This window comes from Pan troglodytes, chromosome 16 (assembly GCF_028858775.2).
Source record: "Pan troglodytes isolate AG18354 chromosome 16, NHGRI_mPanTro3-v2.0_pri, whole genome shotgun sequence".
Lineage (NCBI taxonomy): Eukaryota > Metazoa > Chordata > Mammalia > Primates > Hominidae > Pan > Pan troglodytes.
In genome coordinates this window covers 32,096,144-32,104,291 of record NC_072414.2, presented here as the reverse complement: position 1 = coordinate 32,104,291, position 8,148 = coordinate 32,096,144, and positions in this window count along the sequence as shown.

The following is an 8,148-nucleotide window of genomic DNA, read 5'->3' as shown; positions in this document are numbered from 1 at the left end:
TCTTTAAGTTCATTGATGCTTTTTCTGTGGTGTCCAATTTGCTATTAAGCTAATCCAATGAATTTTATATATATATATATATTTAGTTCATATATATATATTTAGTTCTAGAATTTCCATTTGGTTCTTTTTTAGAGTTTACATTTCTTTACTAAAATAACCCTCTCTTCAACCATCATAGCTATCTTTTCCTGTGAACTCTAACATATTCATATTAATCGTTTTAAAGCTTTTGTCTGCTAACTCCAATAACTGGATCATGTGTGGATCTGCTTCTCTATTTTCTCTTGATTATGGATCACATGCTTCTTTTCCTTACTCTCCTGTTTCTCAAAACTGTATTCCAGAAATTTTGTATGAAAGAACAGTAGAAACGAAAATATATCTTTTTGTTTACTTCCCAGAAATTGCAGTTCCTTTCCCCTGTCTGGTGGTTAGGTTGAAGCTGATCATTGGGACTCCTCGGACAGTGGAATTGAGTTAAGGCTGCACTGCAGCTTTAATTAGATTGTGTTCACCTGTAAGTAGCCCAATCCCAAGCTTCTGCCTCCTTTTCAAGTTGTCAGTAATTGAGCTGGGTGGGGATAGCGTACAGATTCAGATCATTTTGATTCAACTTTGGACTCGACTCCAGCAGGGCCCCAGAATCTAAGCAGGACCGTGTCATTACTCTCTGCTTTCCAGCCCTTTTTCCAGTGCCACAGTTGTGGCAAAGTTCAGGAATGGGGGTGGGTGGAGAACAGAGAATTATCGGCCTAAATGACCTGCTTTTATATTGGGCCTCTTCCAGATTGTCATCTGTCTTGCCAGCCCATGCTGCAGCTCGCTGATTTCTTCTTATCCTTACAAAACCCCTGCCTATGGCATGTTCCTCCATTCACCTGTAGCCAGACCAGGCACATCCTCAGGTATGGAAGCTGTGCTGACCTTCTGCTCATCTATAAAGGGCTTGTTTCTTCCTGGAATTCAACTCATCAAGGCCATGCGTGCACTGCTCAGTAGAAAAGCACAATTTTTATTTTTGTCTAGGTTTTTCTTGTTGATAGCATTGTAGCAAAGGCTTTTCATATGTTTCTACATCCTAACCAGAAGCGGAGCTCTCCCAGATGTTAGAGGAGCAGTAAGGAGGTCAATGTGTCTGGAGCAGAATGAGTGAAAACAGGAAGAAGAGATGAAGCTGGAGAGGTAACCAGGAGTCAGTTCATGCTCAATCTCACAGGCCACTGGAAAGATCGGCTTTTACTTTGCATGCGATGGGAAGTGATGGCTTTTGAGCAGAAGAATGACAGGGTCTTATATGGGTTTTAACAGGATCACTGTGGCTGCCTGGATGAAAATAGTCTGTAAGAGGCAAGGGAAGCAATAGAGGGATCAGTTATTGCAACAATCCAGGGAAGGGATGGTGGTAGCTTAGATTGGTGTGGCCATGGTGGGGTGGTGAGTCTGAGTACATTTTGAAGGCAGAAACAGCAGGGTTTATTGACAGATGATATGTAAAGTATAGGGAAAGAAGAGGATGACTCTAAAGTTGTGGTCTGAACAAGCAGAAGGATGGAGTTTTCTCACTCAGATGGAAAGATTGAGGAGAGTCAATATCTTGGACCATTTGTGCTGCTATAATAAAGTACCACAGACTGGGTCACTGATGAAGAACCAAAGTTAACTTTCTGACAGTTCTGGAGTCTGGGAAGTCTAAGATGAAGGCACTGGCACTTGGCAAGGGCCTTCTTGCTGCATCATTATATGGAGGAAGGCGGAGGGGCAAGAGAAAGCAAGAGTGGGTCAAACTTGCCCTTTTATAATGGCACCAGTTCTACCCATGAGGTTGGAACCCCCATGGCCTAATCACCTCTTAAAGGTCCTACCTCGTAAGACTGTTACAATGGCAACTGAATTTCGTGAGCTTTGGAGAAACATTCAAACCACAGCAAGTAGGTTTGTGGGAAGTACTCTTTCTTTTTTTTTTTTTGAGACGGAGTCTCGCTCTGTCGCCCAGGCTGGAGTGCAGTGGTGCGATCTCAGCTCACTGCAAGCTCTGCCTCCTGGGTTCATGCCATTCTCCTGCCTCAGCTCCCGAGTAGCTGGGACTACAGGCGCCCGCCACCACGCCTGGCGAATTTTTTGTATTTTTAGTAGAGACAGGGTTTCACCGTATTAGCCAGGATGGTCTCGATCTCCTGACTTCGTGATCCGCCTGCCTCAGCCTCCCAAAGTGCTGGGATTACAGGCGTGAGCCACCGCGCCCGGCCTGTGGGAAGTACTCTTTTTTATTTTATTTTATTTTATTTTTAATTTTTAAATTTTTATTTATTTATGTATTTATTTATTTATTATTATTATACTTTAAGTTTTAGGGTACATGTGCACAACGTGCAGGTTTGTTACATATGTATACATGTGCCATGTTGGTGTGCTGCACCCATTAACTCGTCGTTTAGCATTAGATATATCTCCTAATGCTATCCCTCCCCGCTCCCCCCACCCCACAACATTCCCCTGTGTGTGATGTTCCCCTTCCTGTGTCCATGTGTTCTCATTGTTCAATTCACACCTATGAGTGAGAACATGCGGTGTTTGGTTTTTTGTCCATGCGATAGTTTGCTGAGAATGATGGTTTCCAGCTTCATCCATGTCCCTACAAAGGACATGAACTCATCCTTTTTTATGGCTGCGTAGTATTCCATGGTGTATATGTGCCACATTTTCTTAATCCAGTCTATCATTGTTGGACATTTGGGTTGGTTCCAAGTCTTTGCTATTGTGAATAGTGCCACAATAAACACACGTGTGCACATGTCTTTATAGTAGCATGATTCATAATCCTTTGGGTATATACCCAGTCATGGGATGGCTGGGTCAAATGGAATTTCTAGTTCTAGATCCCTGAGGAATCGCCACACTGACTTCCACAATGGTTGAACGAGTTTACAGTCCCACCAACAGTGTAAAAGTGTTCCTATTTCTCCACATCCTCTCCAGCATCTGTTGTTTCCTGACTTTTTAATGATCGCCATTCTAACTGGTGTGAGATGGTATCTCATTGTGGTTTTGATTTGCATTTCTCTGATGGCCAGTGATGATGAGCATTTTTTCACGTGTTTTTTGGCTGCATAAATGTCTCCTTCTGAAACTATTCCAATCAATAGAAAAAGAGGGAATCCTCCCTAACTCATTTTATGAGGCCAGCATCATCCTGATACCAAAGCCTGGCAGAGACACAACAAAAAAAGAGAATTTTAGGCCAATATCCTTGATGAACCTTGATGCAAAAATCCTCAATAACATACTGGCAAACCAAATCCAGCAGCACATCAAAAAGCTTATCCACTATGATCAAGTGGGCTTCATCCCTGAGATGCAAGGCTGGTTCAACATATGAAAATCAATAAACATAATCCAGCATATAAACAGAACCAAAGACAAAAACCACATGATTATCTCAATAGATGCAGAAAAGGCCTTTGACAAAATTCAACAACCTTCATGCTAAAAACTCTCAATAAATTAGGTATTGATGGGACGTATCTCAAAATAGTAAGAGCTATCTATGACAAACTGACAGCCAATATCATACTGAATGGGCAAAAACTGGAAGCATTCCCTTGGAAAACTGGCACAAGACAGGGATGCCCTCTCTCACCACTCCTATTCAACATAGTGTTGGAAGTTCTGGCCAGGGCAATCAGGCAGGAGAAGGAAATAAAAGGCATTCAATTAGGAAAAGAGGAAGTCAAATTGTCCCTGTTTGCAGATGACATGATTGTATATCTAGAAAACCCCATCGTCTCAGCCCCAAATCTCCTTAAGCTGATAAACAACTTCAGCAAAGTCTCAGGATACAAAATCAATGTGCAAAAATCACAAGCATTCTTATACACCAATAAGAGACAAACAGAGAGCCAAATCATGAGTGAACTCCCATTCACAACTGCTTCAAAGAGAATAAAATACTTAGGAATCCAACTTACAAGGGATGTGAAGGACCTCTTCAAGGAGAACTACAAACCACTGCTCAACGAAATAAAAGAGGACACAAACAAATGGAAGAACATTCCATGCTCTTGGGTAGGAAGAATCAATATCGTGAAAATGGCCATACTGCCCAAGGTAATTGATAGATTCAATGCCATCCCCATCAAGCTACCAATGACTTTCTTCACAGAATTGGAAAAAGCTACTTTAAAGTTCATATGGAACCAAAAAAGAGCCCGCATTGCCAAGTCAATCCTAAGCCAAAAGAACAAAGCTGGAGGCATCACACTACCTGACTTCAAACTATACTACAAGGCTACAGTAACCAAAACAGCATGGTACTGGTACCAAAACAGAGATATAGACCAATGGAACAGAACAGAGCCCTCAGAAATAATGTCGCATGTCTACAACTATCTGATCTTTGACAAACCTGACAAAAACAAGCAATGGGGGAAGGATTCCCTATTTAATAAATGGTGCTGGGAAAACTGTCTAGCCATATGTAGAAAGCTGAAACTGGATCCCTTCCTTACACCTTATACAAAAATTAATTCAAGATGGATTAAAGACTTACATGTTAGACCTGAAACCATAAAAACCCTAGAAGAAAACCTAGGCAATACCATTCAGGATATAGGCATGGGCAAGGACTTCATGTCTAAAACACCAAAAGCAATGGCAACAAAAGCCAAAATTGAGAAAAGGGATCTAATTAAACTAAAGAGCTTCTGCACAGCAAAAGAAACTACCATCAGAGTGAACAGGCAACCTACAGGATGGAAGAAAATTTTTGCAACCTACTCATCTGACAAAGGGCTAATATCCAGAATCTACAATGAACTCAAACAAATTTACAAGAAAAAAAACAAACAACCCCACCAAAAAGTGGGCGAAGGGAAGTACTCTTTATTCATCCGAGTAGAGATGTTGGGTAAGTTGTATATATGAGTCTGCAGTTCAGGAAGAGATCTCAGCTAGGCTTATTCATTACTTTTTCTTGTATGAGAAAGTGAATGGATGTGATAAATGCCATTAGTCTGGTTTTACATCGTAATAGCTAACTTTCACTGAGTGCTTACTCTGTGCCAGGAACTGCACTATGTTCATACATTGGTTAACCCATTCAAACCTCACAACAAATCCAACCGTTAAATTCTATTACTATCATCCACAAAACAAAGGTGTTATTAGTTTGCTAGGGCTGCCATTACAAAATACCACAGAGTAGGTGGCTTAAACAACGGAAATTAATTTTCTCCCTGTTCTGGAGGCTGGAACAAGGTCAGGGGGTCAGCAGGTTTGGTTTCTCCTGAGGCCTCACTCCGTGGCTTGCGGATGGCCGCCTTCTGACCGTGTCCTCATGTGGCCTTTCCCCTGTGCATGCCCCATGAATGATTTTGCTTAATCACTGATGAGATACACTGCGGTTTGTCCCATGATGACCACCAAATATGTACTGTGTGAAGCCCCTCCCATGAGAGAGGGAAATGGAGGGAAGTTACAGGGGCAGGTTTTGGTCCATGTCTTTGGTCACAGGAAGAAATCCCTTGCGGCTACATGGTACACCAGAGAAGCTGGAGCTCCTCCTAGGGGAGGCCACAGCCTCTTTCTCCAAAGCGGTTTTCTAGCAACAGCTTCATCTTTTTTTTTTTTTTTTTTAACCTTTTTTGATAGAGATGAGGTCTCACTGTGTTGCCCAGGTTGGTCTCAAACTCCTGGGCTCAAATGATCCTCCTGCCTCAGCCTCTCAAAGTGCTAGGATTACAGGCATGTCCCACGATGCCCAGCCTACAGCCACATCTTAAGAAGGCCTTCTGGATAGTCCAAAGAAAGGATTCCAGTTGTGAGATCTACAGGACCCAGCACAGGCTGCGGGAACCCAGGGGTTTGGGGCTCCATCTCAAGCCATTCCAGTGGACAGTGCTGTGAAGAGAGAAGGTGAGCAATGCCAAGTGGCGTCTCTGGCCTGAGGGTCATGCAGGATCCAGAGACCTTGCCCACAGTTGGGCTCTGCCCTAGGGAGAGCAGGTGACTCAGAGGCTAAATTGGTCCTTCAGAGTGGAATTTGGGGCCAGAGTATAGGGCGGCCCAGACTCCCCACTTGCCCAGCAAGGCTGAGGCCCAGCTGTAGATCCTGCCACACCTACTGTCCCCTCCCACTTCTTCCAGGCATTGCCTGGCTTCTGAGGCAGAGTTCTGAGTGACAGCTCATTAGATGCAGAGAGCCAGTGGAAATCCACACTTTAGAACAATCTGTCTGGCTTTGTCTGGGAGCCAGGCTGGTCAGCAATGGCCAGAGGACAAAGGGCTCTGCAGACATGGGAAGAAAACAGCATGCAACTTTGATGGTGCACTTTAAAGGCAGGTGTAATGAATCGGGGCCAAGTGTCCCCACACTCCCAGATCTGTCCCTCTTCCTGTCCCCTTGGAGATTTCCTTACAAGGCTCCATGCTGTTGGCATGCTCCTGCATGTCTGCCCCACTGCTGTGGGGATTCTCTTGGTGTGTGTGTGGTGGGGGAGGGGGGCTATGACCGAAGATGTACGTGTCCAGCCTCTTTGTCCCAGGCTGGGCAGCTCTCTGAAGATCCTCTGGGGCTCAGGCAGGGAGTGAATGAGCCATGGCCTCCCCTGGATATCAGGGAGGAAGGAGCAGGAGTTGAGAGGGGAGAGAGTTCAGAGGTATTAGGTCTCTGAGGCACTGGGCCTCTGCCCTTTACTTCAGGAAGGTCCCAGAACAGTAACTGCATCTGGGCTGCAGCTACTGTCCTGTCCTTGGGCCCTGCCCTGCTCTACCCTGTGGTCTGCAGCTACTGACCTGTCCTGGGGCCCTGCCCTGCCCTGTGGTCTGCAGTGCTGACCTGTCCTGGGGCCCTGTCCTGCCCTGCCCTGTGGTCTGCAGTGCTGACCTGTCCTGGGGTCCTGCCCTGCCCTGCCATGTGGTCTGCAGTGCTGACCTGTCCTGGGGTCCTGCCCTGCCCTGCCATGTGGTCTGCAGCTAATGACCTGTCCTGGGGCCCTACCCTGCCCTGCCCTACCCTGTGGTCTGCAGTGCTGACCTTTCCTGGGGTCCTGCCCTCTCCTGCTCTGTGGTCTGCAGCTACTGTCCTGTCCTGGGGCCCTGCCCTGCCCTGCCCTGTGGTCTGCAGCTACTGTCCTGTCCTGGGGCCCTGCCCTGCCCTGCCCTGTGGTCTGCAGCTGCTGTCCTGTCCTGGGGCTCTGCCCTGCCCTGTGCTGCATTCCTGCCATCTGCTTCCCACAGGACAGCTTGTAACACTGGGGTTGATTGCAGTCACTAGTGGGTGCCAGAATTAATTCATAGTTTACGTTTGCTTCTAAATGTATGAAAATAAGCACAACATGTGTGTCTATTCCAAGAGGCCTGAGGTTATTTTTATTCAGATTCCCAGGCTGGCAATGTGGGGTCTCTGTGGGCTTTCCAGAGGGCCTGGGGCATTGAAAAGATGGGACCATTTCCTTTGTAAGGACAACAGCCCATTTTCCCTGTACTTCTCCTTCTTCTTTAGAAATTCAGCCCTAGATCCTGTGAGGGAATGGAGAAATGTGAACCCAAACCCACAAAGGAAGCCTAGAAGAAAGTCCCGAGCCGTCACAGGAATGGATTCAGCCCGTGAGACGCTGTCTTCCCTGTGAAGGAGCAGAGGTCACAGGATTGTCATATTCATCTTTACAATAGTAATTTCAGAGTTAAAATCAAGTTTATTTTCTGCTACTTGAGTTTCTAAGTTATGCACTGGAAAAGTAGGTAGTAACTAAAAGTGGATTCAACCACAAATTTGCTGCAGCCCTGGTGGGAGAATTATCAGAGAAGTATTTAACATGTAAATCTTACCCTGTTTTTAACTAGCAATAGCTCCGAAAGACAGTGACACTGAGTGGCATGTTCACTAGAGGTTCTGGGGGGTCAGAGAGGAGGCTCAGGCAGCTGACTGACCACAATCCTGCCACTCCTTCCCTTGTTTTACCCACGCAATTATCCTCGTAATTGCCCACGGACTTACTTCGTCCTTACTTTTCTGCCTAGCAAATTCAAACTACCAGCAGAACCACAGCCGAATCATATTACTCTCTCGAGGACTTCAAACTTGACTTCCACTAATAGCCTTTTGATGACTTACAGCAAATCTCACCAACCTTGCCCTACCCCCCACTA